General features: G+C 33.5%; 1 long non-coding RNA gene across 1 annotated transcript; it reads right to left on the minus strand.

The window, feature by feature from the left end:
- Window positions 1-313: 313 nt before the first annotated feature.
- LOC111877214 (uncharacterized) lies at window positions 314-1,627 on the minus strand. The gene is made up of 4 exons (XR_008225789.1): window positions 1,303-1,627; window positions 1,034-1,155; window positions 801-940; window positions 314-716 (listed from the first exon to the last, which is right to left on the minus strand). It is a non-coding gene; the product is annotated as an uncharacterized LOC111877214 (long non-coding RNA).
- Window positions 1,628-12,767: the final 11,140 nt, after the last annotated feature.

Consider the following 12,767-nt stretch of genomic DNA (forward strand, 5'->3'; position numbering starts at 1 on the left):
CGCATTTACGACGCGCGGTTATGACACGCAATGCGTATCAAGGAAGGCCCTGTCATAAAGGATCACGACACGCATTTGCGTGTCGTAACCTTACGACGCGCGTGTTTATGACGCGCAATGCGTATCAAGGAAGCCCCTGTCAAGAAAGGCTATGTCATAAATGAAGATGACATACATTTTTGCGTATCATAATTTTAAATGTTCTAAAAAAGTATTTATATATTTATTAATTTTTAAATTGAATTTGCATTTAATGTCTCATAATAGAAATAAAATATCATATACAAAAAATACAATCCATTGCATAAAATTTAATGTCATACAATTCTATTTTTTACAATATCTAAATTTGCATCTAATCTACTCTCTACATCAAATTCCAACTAAGTAAAGTTGCATTTTGCCTTTCATAATTCTTTAAGACTAATGCTCCAAACAGCTGTTATATGGATAAAAAGTTGTACATTGGCCCATCTCACTCAAGAATGACTTAGCCAAATTCAGCTCCAAGTCTTTACTGCATCTTGCTGATAATGCTACAAGATTTGAATCAAGTGGCTTCATATTCCTTTCTTCCACCAACTTTACCTGATGCACAAAATACACAGAAACAAAAAAACATTGTAGAGGAAGGGGTAATTTGGGAAAATGTGAGGGGTATCCTCTGCAAAACAAAACAAAAAATATCCTTTGCAAGATTTGCTCTTTAGTATCCTCTGCAAAACAAAATAAAAAATATATATCAAAAAATTAAATTTTTTATAGTTTTATATTATAATTATGCCTAGAGTATTGCATACCTGAAGAACCATTTGTTAGCTCTACAACACTTTTTGAATCTGAACCAAGCTTTCATCACTAACACTAACACCTTTTGTAGCCCCACATGAAACATCTTTTTCATCCGTTATAAGACAACGTACTGGAGATAATTCACACTCTACATAATCAAAAACACGTGTTAGCATGAAAGAATCTTCTAGAAGCTAGAATATAAGCATGGAGATAATTCAAATTCTACAGAGAAAATCACCATTTTTGGTTGACTCTGTTCCAAGTTGCCCATGCTTGTTCCAACCAAAAGAGAAAGAAAGGCCATCTTCAATTAGAACAACAGTATGGCCTACCCCACTTCTTGCTTTCACAACTTTATACCTGAAAAATGATTTGAAATTTTTCAAAAATCGAATCACAAATACAGAAATAGACTAGAATGGTGGAGCCAGTGATTTACACATGTGATATTATAAATAATTCTGATTACAAAGTCAAACACATGTAAAGAAAAGTCAAAAGTAATACCTAAATGGTGGAGCCAGTGATTTTTTCAATAGAAAATGTAGTTCCATACCATGGCTCTGTTAGCTCAGTATGTCCATCAAAGTTTGTTGACTCCCAAATGTTTCTGGAACCAGAAGGGCATACTGAGAAATCATATAAATTTAGCCAGCACTAACAAACTCATTGATAGATGATACGCTACCTTACATTGTTTGGTGTGATCTCACTTAGTGCAGACTGAATAACTTCAGGGGAAAAAAGTGGAAGGTAAATATGATCCAACTAGCCAATATTTTGAAGGGTATAACTACAATGTTGTTCAAAATCAAAATGATTATTCAAATAAGTTAAGCAAAAATATGATAAAAAGTGCAAATACCTGCATATTTGATGAAAACTAGAGGGGTTACCCGCGCGTTGCGCGGGGCGGAATGTGTTCATTTTCTGACACGCATTAATCCAGAAAAACAAAAAAAACTGTTGAAATGATAGGGGCGATATGGTCATATTGCTGCTCGTACAGTGGTTCAAGCAGCTTCACGTCTTAACTCAGCAGCCTGCCCACTGCCTCGGAAATACATGTATACTTGCTGCACAATGACATATATACCCTTTAGTTTCAAAAAGAAAAAATCTTTCCGCAAGGGCAAAATGGGAAAAGCGATGAGAAATCTGACCTGGATAACCCAGAAGACCCTATTCATGAATTCATGAACCTGCCCAGCCTTTTTCTTTTTCCTCCATTGTCCCTATTGATTTGAACAACAATCCAAACACCTCTGTCAACTCAAAGAAACGATCCAAGCACTCCTACCCCTTACGGCTGTTGTACCGATCTCAGCCTCTCCCTTTTCTTTCGAAGCGACGAAGTGGGGAAGAAGGACCGATGACCTAACTGATTGTGTTGAGGCTCCATAGAGATTGAGTGGTTGAAAGAAGAAACATTGGAGAGATAAAATAGAAGAAAACGTTAGTAAGACAAATAAGTAAAATGCATTTGCCATCTCTTTTATTTAATGAGGTAAATGGTGCTTCTGAGATTTTAGTGAAGAATATGAAAGAAACATATTGCAGGTCTTATACTAACCTGATAAAGCAATAAAAGGGTAAGAATAATTTGTCATTTCTGCTCTCCTTTGATGCAGATCTGCCATTGCTTTCACCTTCCCTACTGCCAAAGATTTATTAGTTCAGTTAATCAAAATGTAGATGTTAGTAACGGTAAAAATACTATAACCTGCGTTTAAAAGAACACAAAAATAATATATAAATGTTAGTTTGACAATTGTAGATTTTGAGTACTTAATTTTCATTTCAAAGTTTTTTTTATTAGAAGGGTAAAATGGTAAGTTTTCTAAATTAGCAGATCCGTTCAACAATCTTACCCAACATGATTGAATCATTCAGGCGAGTTATTGGAACAAACCTCTTAACGATGCACAGAAATACATGATTATCGTACAAAGGAAATAGCGCATTGTTTTTTAGAAGTAGGTTAAGACTAAATTACAATTTTGGTATGTGAATCATTAATTTTAAGTACTTGTCTGTTTTTTTTTTAGAAAGAGCATTTTGCCCTTGGACCAAACCCGAAAAAAACATGGACCAAATTATAATTTAATATCGAGTTTATTATTAAACTATATTCTAAGTTATAAAGTATTTTATTTTTGATCATATTAAAATGTGAATAGTTAATTCTAACTACTCATCTATTAATTTTTTTACAAAAACCACTTTACCCTTTGCCCCTTGGACCAAACGCAAAAAATACCGTATACCACAGGGACCGAATTGTAATTTAATCTTGATTTTATTATTGAGCTATATTCTATATCATAATATAACAATATATTTTATTTTTGGTCATCTTAAAATGTATAAGAAATTAAATTATTTTAAATTTAAAACTATTATTTTAATTTATAAATAAATAGAAATGAGCATACCCAATCTTTTTGCACAATAACTTGCCATCATGCAATAAGGTTTTCTCCAAGATGGTTTGCCTTGTTGAGGTGCTGAAAGTTCTTCTTTTCTTTTAGAAAGTGTAGATTCCAATGAGTACAATGTTGTCCATACGGGTTTATTATTGTCTTCAACCTTAACATAGTAAAAAAAAATTAAAAATTTAAAAAATAAATAAATAATAAAAGCAACAATTAAGCACACCTCAAACTTTCTTGATTGTTTTAGTTAACCATAATATCAGTTCTGAGTAAATAAACATACAAAGACCAAAATCAAGATTTAAATATCACACATACACACTTGTTTATCTTTGGATCATCTGTCACTTTCTTTTCTGTTGATTCTGCAAAAAGATAAATATAATTTAGATTTTAGAAGGTGTTTGTTTTTTATACGAATAATATTTTGGAAGAAATTGGAATATAGATCTGAAAATCAATTAGGAATTAGTGTAAAAGGATTAGCCTTTTAATAGTTTCTTGTTCATGAAGCCTTTTTAAAACGTTTTTAAAAAAGGGTATTTCGGTCATTTACAACATATGTAACTAAAGGGATGTTTTGTTCAACAGAAAAAAATGAAATACAAATACAAATTACATTCCTTTGTATGTTTTTCTTTGGTTTGTAACAATGTCAAAGGATTTAGAATGTAAAAAATGACAAATGACATAATCACCCTTTATTATTATTATTATTATTTTTTGTAATTTAATGTTTGTTTCATAAATACATATATGAAAATCAATCATACTACTTTTTTAGTATGATAAACAACATAAAGCATTCATTTTCAAGATACATGGATGCTAAAACAGAATCACCTTTAAATGTAAGGTTGCACAACAATGCAAGGATTTGGGAATAGTAAACTACTAAACAGTCGTATATTTGCAAAATTACCTTGAAAAATCATCAAAACACAATGTTTCATACCAGGTAGCTTCAACATAGGTGAGTCATTGTCAATTAACCAATATTTCGGCATTCTAGAATCAATCTCTGCTGATTGCACTTGAAATTGTCACCTCAGCCTAATTGAATAAGAAAACAAGAGGAAAATAATAAGAACATGAGCAATCATCAGAAAAATTACCTCCTCAAAAGATATCGTTCTTTTATAATTTATATACTCCATCGCCTAATTTGAAATTTAAAGACTTCCTATATCCATTCAGTTGATCATTATTGAAAAGGTAAGTATTAGATTCTGAATCTAAGTAAAAAAATATGAATAATCTGAATCGGACATTACATCGAACACATTATGTGCAATTACAAAACACAAGAAAATTATACAAAATAGGAGAGAATGAAAGGATATAGCCATATCAGATAATGATTCACAATAAAGATTTCAAAACGGACTAAAATTACAAGAAGAAGGCCAATTGAAACACTAGAAAAGTATCGATAGAGGTACATATTAAAAAGGAGATGAAATATCTAGGAACATTCATACCTTCTTGAAAAAACTAGCAAGGGAATAGGATGAGTCATTGGCTCGAAGATGATGATAGTCTCATGGTCATGGTGACGAGATGATGAGTGAACGCTAAGAGAAGTGGTGAAGTCGTGCAAATGATTTCAGAACTAGAATTCAACGAAATTCACTGCCGAGATTTCTCCAAAAACTTCAATCAATCATGGAACTGATTTCGGTTCAAGACTAACAGACAAAAACTTCAATCAATCGTGGAGGCAGTTTTAGGAGTTTGACATTATGGGAGGTGGGAGCGTATTCGCAGGGGAAGGTGGAGGGATAACAATCATTCCGAAGCTTGATCAGTACTGGGAGAGGGGATGCATCAGGTGCAAGATACGCACACATCACGCATCAAGACCTAGGGCTTGTAAGTACAACAAAAAATCATGAGAAACCTTCATCGCCGGAAAGAAATATTGTAGATGGAAGAGAAAGTTGAGATGGAAGTATTGAAACCCACATCAGGAGCTGGCGATTGAAGCTCCTGATGTGTTCAAAAGACGGAATCAGAGATTTGGTGATATTGCGATTTTGTTGTGGGAGAAAAGAGGATTGATGATGATATTAGGGTTTTTTTGTGTATTAGAGTGAGAGAGAGAGAGAGAGACTAAGAGAGAGAGAGAGAGAGAGAGAGAGAGAGAGAAAAGAACGATGGAAATAAGGTAGAGGATAACAATGGCGATCTTTCAAAATTTTGGGATTTTCGTTTCCCCCCAGGTGCAAAAGAAGAGAAAGCGCCTTTCATTTAAAAAATATAAAGCGACATTTCTAGACGACGCCCATTTTTAAGTAAGTGCCCTCCGTGTTTTTAATTTTTTTTTGTTGGACATTAATTTTAGGGCGCGCACAAAAGCGTGTCGTTTCTCATTCAAATTTTAGAAGAGATGACATTATTTTAAGGGTACACGCTTTTGCGTATCGTAAATCACCGCGTGTCATTGTTTGCGCATCATTAAAGGCCTTTTTTCTAGTAGTGATTGAAAATTAAGTGTGGAAAAACAGATGTCAGTTTCAAAAATTATACTACGTCAAGTCAGACAGTTGAGTCCTTATTTGAAACCCAATTAAAATTTAAAGATAATCAAAACAAGGGTCTAGGGTATGATAGTATTCCTCCACCTTTCAATCATAACTTCACATCCATCCCTATGACACATGAAGAAATTGCCAGGGAGGCACATCTTCAATATGGAAAACCAGCTGGATTTGTGTCAGGAGGTATTCAGATTGAAAATACTAATGTTTCTAGTTCATGTGCAGGTAAAGTAGCAGAAGATGAGAACAAGGAGAACACTACTGAACAAACCAATGACTCCTTGAACTCAGAATCTGTTGCTTCGAATTCTGTTACTCCTAACAAACCTGCCGTTGAGAAATACAGGCCTCCAATTCCAGCGCAACAGAGTGCCTGTTGTAACTGTGCGTGTGGGAAAAGCAAGAGACAAGGCATGGATACGCCACCAGGGGCAGGAATAAATAACTTCACAGTGAAGAAAAAGACTTGTTTTTACCGTGGAACACCTGGACACATTTCCAGAAATTGTCCTAATCACGCATATGTTCCCTACTATGCACAAGGGTCGCAGAACGCACCAAGAGGGGGATACTTCAAAAGAAACCTCTCATGGTCACGTTCATACAATGGTGACTGGAACGCGTAGAAGGCCAAGAATCAAAACCACAAGGCCATGAATCCGAATGCCAATGGCAATAAGGGAATGCCGGCCAAGAAGCCAAATCCAAGAAATGCTCCGGTGAAGTCAAAATCAAAGTCATCTCAAAGGTCGACATCCAGATCAAAAGCAAGTGCCGAGGCACCCATCCGATCCAACAAGAAATGGGTTAAACCTGATTACAAATGGGTACCAAAGGTTCAATCTCCCAAATCAATTAATGATTCTAATATTTTTACATCTTCTGTTTGTGATAAGCAGGATATGTCATGGGAGAGAGTATCGTGCATTGATGACAAAGGTCGACCCAGTTTTAAAATGGACTGGGTTCCAAAGACCAACTAATCCCGCTCTGTGCTGGAGCAGCTATGAAGGCATATCATCAGACTTCGGTTTGTTGATAGTGGCTGTTCCAGGCACATGATAGGAGGCATCTCTCAACTGTGCAACATTTTGACCTTCCTTGAGAGTATGTGTCCTTTTGCGGGAAGGGAAGAAAGGAAGGGATCACTCATGGGGTTAGTGCTTAACCATGTGAAGAATTTTTGGATCTGTTCTTAGATTACGCGTGCTGTTCTCAGACCTTCTGGATGCGAATTCAATCGGTGAATTACGGTTTGCGTTTTCTTCTCTATACTCCTGAGTTTTTCTTAAGCTTATTCGCTTTAAAACCTAATTTTTGTTTTAGGATAGTTTAAATTTGCGCAATTACTTTCGTTTCTCTCCTATGCACAAATTTAGGGGTAGAAATAAAAACAAAACAAAAATTAGAAAATTTTAATTTAAAAATTCCAAAAACATTAGAAAATCAGAAAATAAAAAATATGGTGTTAATGGAATGTGCTTGTAGGAGATGTTTTGGGAAGTGATATAATCATGTGATAACAGGCAATCTAAATCTGTGTAAGGGACTGAATCTGAATTGTCTAGGCTCTGTGTTCGATGCGCTGGTATGCACGAAAGATTTAAAATGCACTTGACTAGGCATAGATGAACTTAAGGAATCTAGAGACTTGAAAAATCTTGAACTAGTTAGATCTGTTTAGCTTGACAATATGACGCTCGGATAGGTTGAGCAGGGAGATATACATGAGAATCTACCGATCACATTAAATGAACCTGTATCTAGAATTGTGGATTAACTTTTCCTCGATGTGCAAATTCTGTCCTTAATTCCGGTTTGATGGGGTGACTGGGGAATTCCGATAAATTAGGTTTGTAGAAAGTTATTTTCTTTCTCTCTGTCTGTTAGTCATGTGTTTCCTCCTCTGCGTGATCGAAAGATCCGACCTGGACTGTAACATATGCAATTCTATCTCTCTGCATCTTCTCTCTATGCAATTCTTTCTATCTGTTAGACATATAATGTCTCCTTTGCGTGACTCAAAATCCGACCTGGTACACAATATATGCACCATTCTCTTCTCAATCCCTCTAAAAACTTCAGTTAGTCATATGTTTCATCCTTTGCGTGATTGGAAGAGATCCGACCTGGATGTACAACATATGCACTCTAAATCTATCTTCTCTCTTAATAATTGTCTGCTCGCCCGGTATAAGGAGTATTCTAGAAGTCCTTGATGGCTGGAGCATATCAGGAAGCGGGAAACATGTTCTAGTACAATTAAAATTGAACACTTACTGATTGTCTGTAGATCTCGCTGCTCAATTTAGGTGGACAATGATATCCCTGGTCGTCGTTAGCTAAATGGTCCCTAGGAAATTTATCTAAGAATATAGGATCAAAAATGTCTTGTCTTTCTTAGCTTGTCCAAAATTTATCACAAAATTTTCGTGTTTAAGTGGATCACAATACCGGCGACCGACCAAACATAGACATGAAGGTAGAGGTACCGACAAGTGGATTAAGGCTGTCTAACAACTTTGATCCCAAATATTTTTGTTTTTGTTAAGTTTGTTCATAGTGTTCTTCTAATTTAAATATTAGGGGGAGAATTAAAAAAACAAAAAAAAAATCAAAAAATCAAAGAAAAATGCAAAAAAATCAAAAATTAAACAAAAATAAAAAAAATAAAAAAAAATAAAAATCCAAAAATTGTGTTATTTCTATTTTGTTTTTGTTTTAAGTTTTCTTTTAGTTTTGTTTTGTCTTGAAAGTGATTTCAGGTGTAGATGAAACTCATGGATTTTGTGTCGAAAAATTCTGAGCCAAAGTTTCATCCGTGATCATCGAAGAATTCTCATTCGAAGGAGCAAGAAATGAAGATTATTCTTTCCACATTCAATCCTTAAACCCCAGAAGCAAGGTGAAGAAGAAATTAAAGATTATGTGATGGATTGCATTGAAGCCTCCTGAATCAGTCTGCTGCTATCGTTGTACCTGCTAAAGTGATCCAGAAGAGTTGTTCTCTCTGATGTTCTCTCTGAAGATTCTCAAGCTGAAAGCAACATCTTTCAAGAATCAGTACGTCAAGCGTCCTCACCCAATGGGCGTTCAATGTCAAATTCTGAAGAAAAGCCCAAGTGCTTAAGATGAAGTCATTCATTGAAGATAAACGCTGAAGCCAATCTCCAACTGAAGATTAACAAGAAAAGTCAGCTACTTTTTAGGGGGAGCTTGTTGGGTCAATTAAGAAAAGAAAGTTATAAACCAGGGGGAGATTGTTGGGTCAAAAATATGGTTTATACTTTACTTTTATAGAAAAATGTATTTTTGTGTCTTGGACCGTAAACAACTTGGTGTTTACGGCCGTATACGTGTTTACGGCCGTAAACCCATTTACGACCCATGTTCTTCGGCTCATGTTCCCCTTATATATATATATATATATATATATATATATATATATATATATATATATATATATATATATATAGGTGTTAGGGGTGAGGAGTAGAGATGGATGAACGTGTGAGACATAGACTAGAGAGAGAGAAGAACAAGTGTGTGTTAGTGTGTGTGAATCTCTTGTATCTGGATCATCATTCTATTCATCAATACATTGAGATTCATGTTATTATATTATCCTTCTCTTCTATTTGATCTGACATCATCCATTTGATTGGGATACCGCTCCATCAAATGGACCTGATTGATACACAAGAGGATTGGGGACTTACAATATATAATACGATGATAGGTGATGATTCTTAGGGAGAGGATCTTAGAATAAATATAGAAGAAAACGTGGATGGTTAATTGTGTTAATTGTTATATAACTGAACATTTTAACTATATTATTGTGGGTTGAAAACACTATGTACTCATCAGGTTTCCCAACGTGATCCACTTAGTTTATTTGAATCACATGCAATTAAATAAAGATACTTGGATAATAATGTGTGTATCTGCTGAGAGATTCAAGGACATGTAGACCATTAGTATATCGAGACATTATAAGTCTCCATTTATGCTTATGTTTCTTGTAACAATTATGACATCCCAACCTTTTAAAAATATAAAAAAAATCTTCCGAAATGCCTTGATTTTGATATTATAACATGTCAAGTATATTTAGGGGGACCATTTCCACAATAACAAATGTTTTAAATAAGCATAAAGGCTTTTTTTAAAAAAAAGCCGTGAAAATGGGGATGTCATAGTACTCCTCTCACACTCACTTACTAGTTCCTTATTAGCCTTGGGACTCTTTCTAGTCCTCGTATGGATCATGTGCTTCTATTACTCCAAGCCCATACTACCTTCCACACAAATCAGTATTTATTTCGGATTTCATCCCAGAGTAGCAAGTTACTACATTTGACCACTTCTAGGTGTACTAATCACAACCAAAAACTCTGAAGAAACTCAATCAAACTTCCTAGCTACTCAGCCTAGGATTCTCCTCAACCACACTCTCGCATTTCTAGAAATTTCTATCAATACTACTGGTCACCTCGTGTAAGCAAGCCTTACACAATACAAGATCATATGGACTGTCGAATAAATGATTCTACCCTAAGCCCACATCTAAACAAGGAACATAAAGTAAGTCTAAATCAAGCAAAGGCTATATAATCCTAATCGTGTACCACTATAAAGTATAAACTTAACAACTAGCAGTATTAATCTAAAGTTCAAGTAACACAAAGCATGAAATCTCCTAGGCTACAAGGCATCACAAAACCAGGCAATAGTATCATGTGATTCCTATGAGGATCTTTAGCCTATCATCTAACATGCTTTTCCAACAATTCACATATCAGCACACACTTATATATATATATATATATATATATATATATATATATATATATATATATATATATATATATATATATATATATATATATGTATGTATATGAATATTTTGGGAGATCATTTTCCTTGATCTCCGATTGACTGTACACATCACATATTCTTTTCTCCTTTTTAAATGTATTTTTTTCCAAAAAAAAAATTATGAAAATCTTTAGATCCTTAATTAAATTCGGAATCACATGAGTGATCATTCAAATCCCTCAAAATAGGGATCTAATACCAACTTGTAACATCCCAATTTCACAATAATTTTTTTTAATTAAGTTAAATGTCAGTATCATAAAACCAAGTTGATAAAATCATATGTTCCAAAAGACTATCATCCAAATCAGAGTATTAGAACAACACAAAATCATAAAATGTTGAAGATCCAACAAGAGTTTACAATCATGCATTTGTCTTTCCTCGATCCTTAAAAGTACCAGAAACAATTAAATTCATCCCTAGAGTCTTAATTGTGTTTAAATATCCCTAAAACCCTAAAAAGTCGTTCATCCCATGGGTCTGAGCGTGTTGCACCTATAAGAAGCATGTTTGTGATTCCTTGCGAATAATTCTAAATTTTAGATTGCAGTGAATATTCAAATTAAAACCATACTTAAATTACATACCGGAAATAAAAATGTTACATAAAAAAATATACAATGGTATGAGAAATGTTTTGAATTTTTATGTTAAAATAGTTATAAATAAGGGTTTTATAAAATAAATCATTGTTGACGCAAAACAGAAGATTTATAAGAAAACCAAATATATATTTATAATTATGGAAACATGATTACATAGAGTTATTTGGAGAATAAATAACTTAATAAGCATTATAGCCAAATATAAATGTGTCCGATCAAAATCACATAGAACTCATAAATACAAATAAATAACTTATACGACAACTCAACTTAATAATATAAGGTATGAGACTCATGTATTACAAACGTTTATTTAAAGAGAATTAAATATGAAATTTTAAACATTTGAGAAGTTTGAATTTATAAAAAAAAAAATAAGAAAAATATTGAATTATTAAAATTAATGTGTTTTTTTCCTTTTTTAAGTTTAAATAAATAATTTAGATAAATAAATAAATGAAACTAATGAAACTTTAATTTAGTAATTTTGAAATTAAAAAAGAAGTTCATTAATGAAACTGATATACATTTATTATTATATTTAAATACATTGTGAAATTCAATAAAATAAGAAAAACGTAAAATACATGTGAAATAAAAATTAATTTAAAATAACGACAATATGACATGGAAAAATGAATGAGAATGTAACATGTGACAAAATAATTATTTATTTATTAGAGTATATTAGTTCGTTTAAAAGGAAAACAAACATGATAAACAAGGACCTAGCTTGTGCAGTCTATTCTAGCCTTTCATAGTCACTTTAATTATACATATATGTATACGAAAAGATTTTTATATCACTAAGAGCTTATACGTGTATTGAACACTTTTTATTTGCACTTGTTGAGAATATTATATGCCAAAGATTGTGATTAATGTAATTGCATGATTGTTTAGATATTTTCTAGTTTTCATATTAGCATTATTGAGTTTATTATATTTCTAAGGTATGCTTAAGTGGAAAATTGGGTAGTCTCATACTAGGGAGTGCGAGAACAAAAAGGAGAAGATAGGTCATGATCGAGAGTTGGGTACATGATCATACACTCTAAGAGAAGTCACTTAACTGAGTAAGGTGACGACCACTGATCATGTGGAACACTACCGAGCTCGCAACTCATAGGTGTTAATGAATCATTCACATTCAAGAGCAGAATGAAATACTCATTTGAGCACTCCACCCCCCCCCCCCCCCCCCCCCCCCCCGAATTAGTTGCCTATACTTACATAAAAATATTGAGGAAGCTCCTAAGTCGTGTAGTCATTCGTCATTGTTTATATTGCTATGTTATGGTGTTGCTAAAGTCATATGATCATTGTCATAGGTTCAATGAGAGAAAAAATTTTAGGTGCGAAATCATGGGCACATTATCATATATGATGGATATATATATATATATATATATATATATATATATAAATATACACACACACACACACATACTCACACATGAGAAATAAGGTCTCATGACGTGACATTGAAAATGCCTGTTTATTGTTGA

The sequence above is a fragment of the Lactuca sativa genome, chromosome 8 (genome assembly GCF_002870075.4).
Source record: "Lactuca sativa cultivar Salinas chromosome 8, Lsat_Salinas_v11, whole genome shotgun sequence".
Classification (NCBI taxonomy): Eukaryota; Viridiplantae; Streptophyta; class Magnoliopsida; order Asterales; family Asteraceae; genus Lactuca; species Lactuca sativa.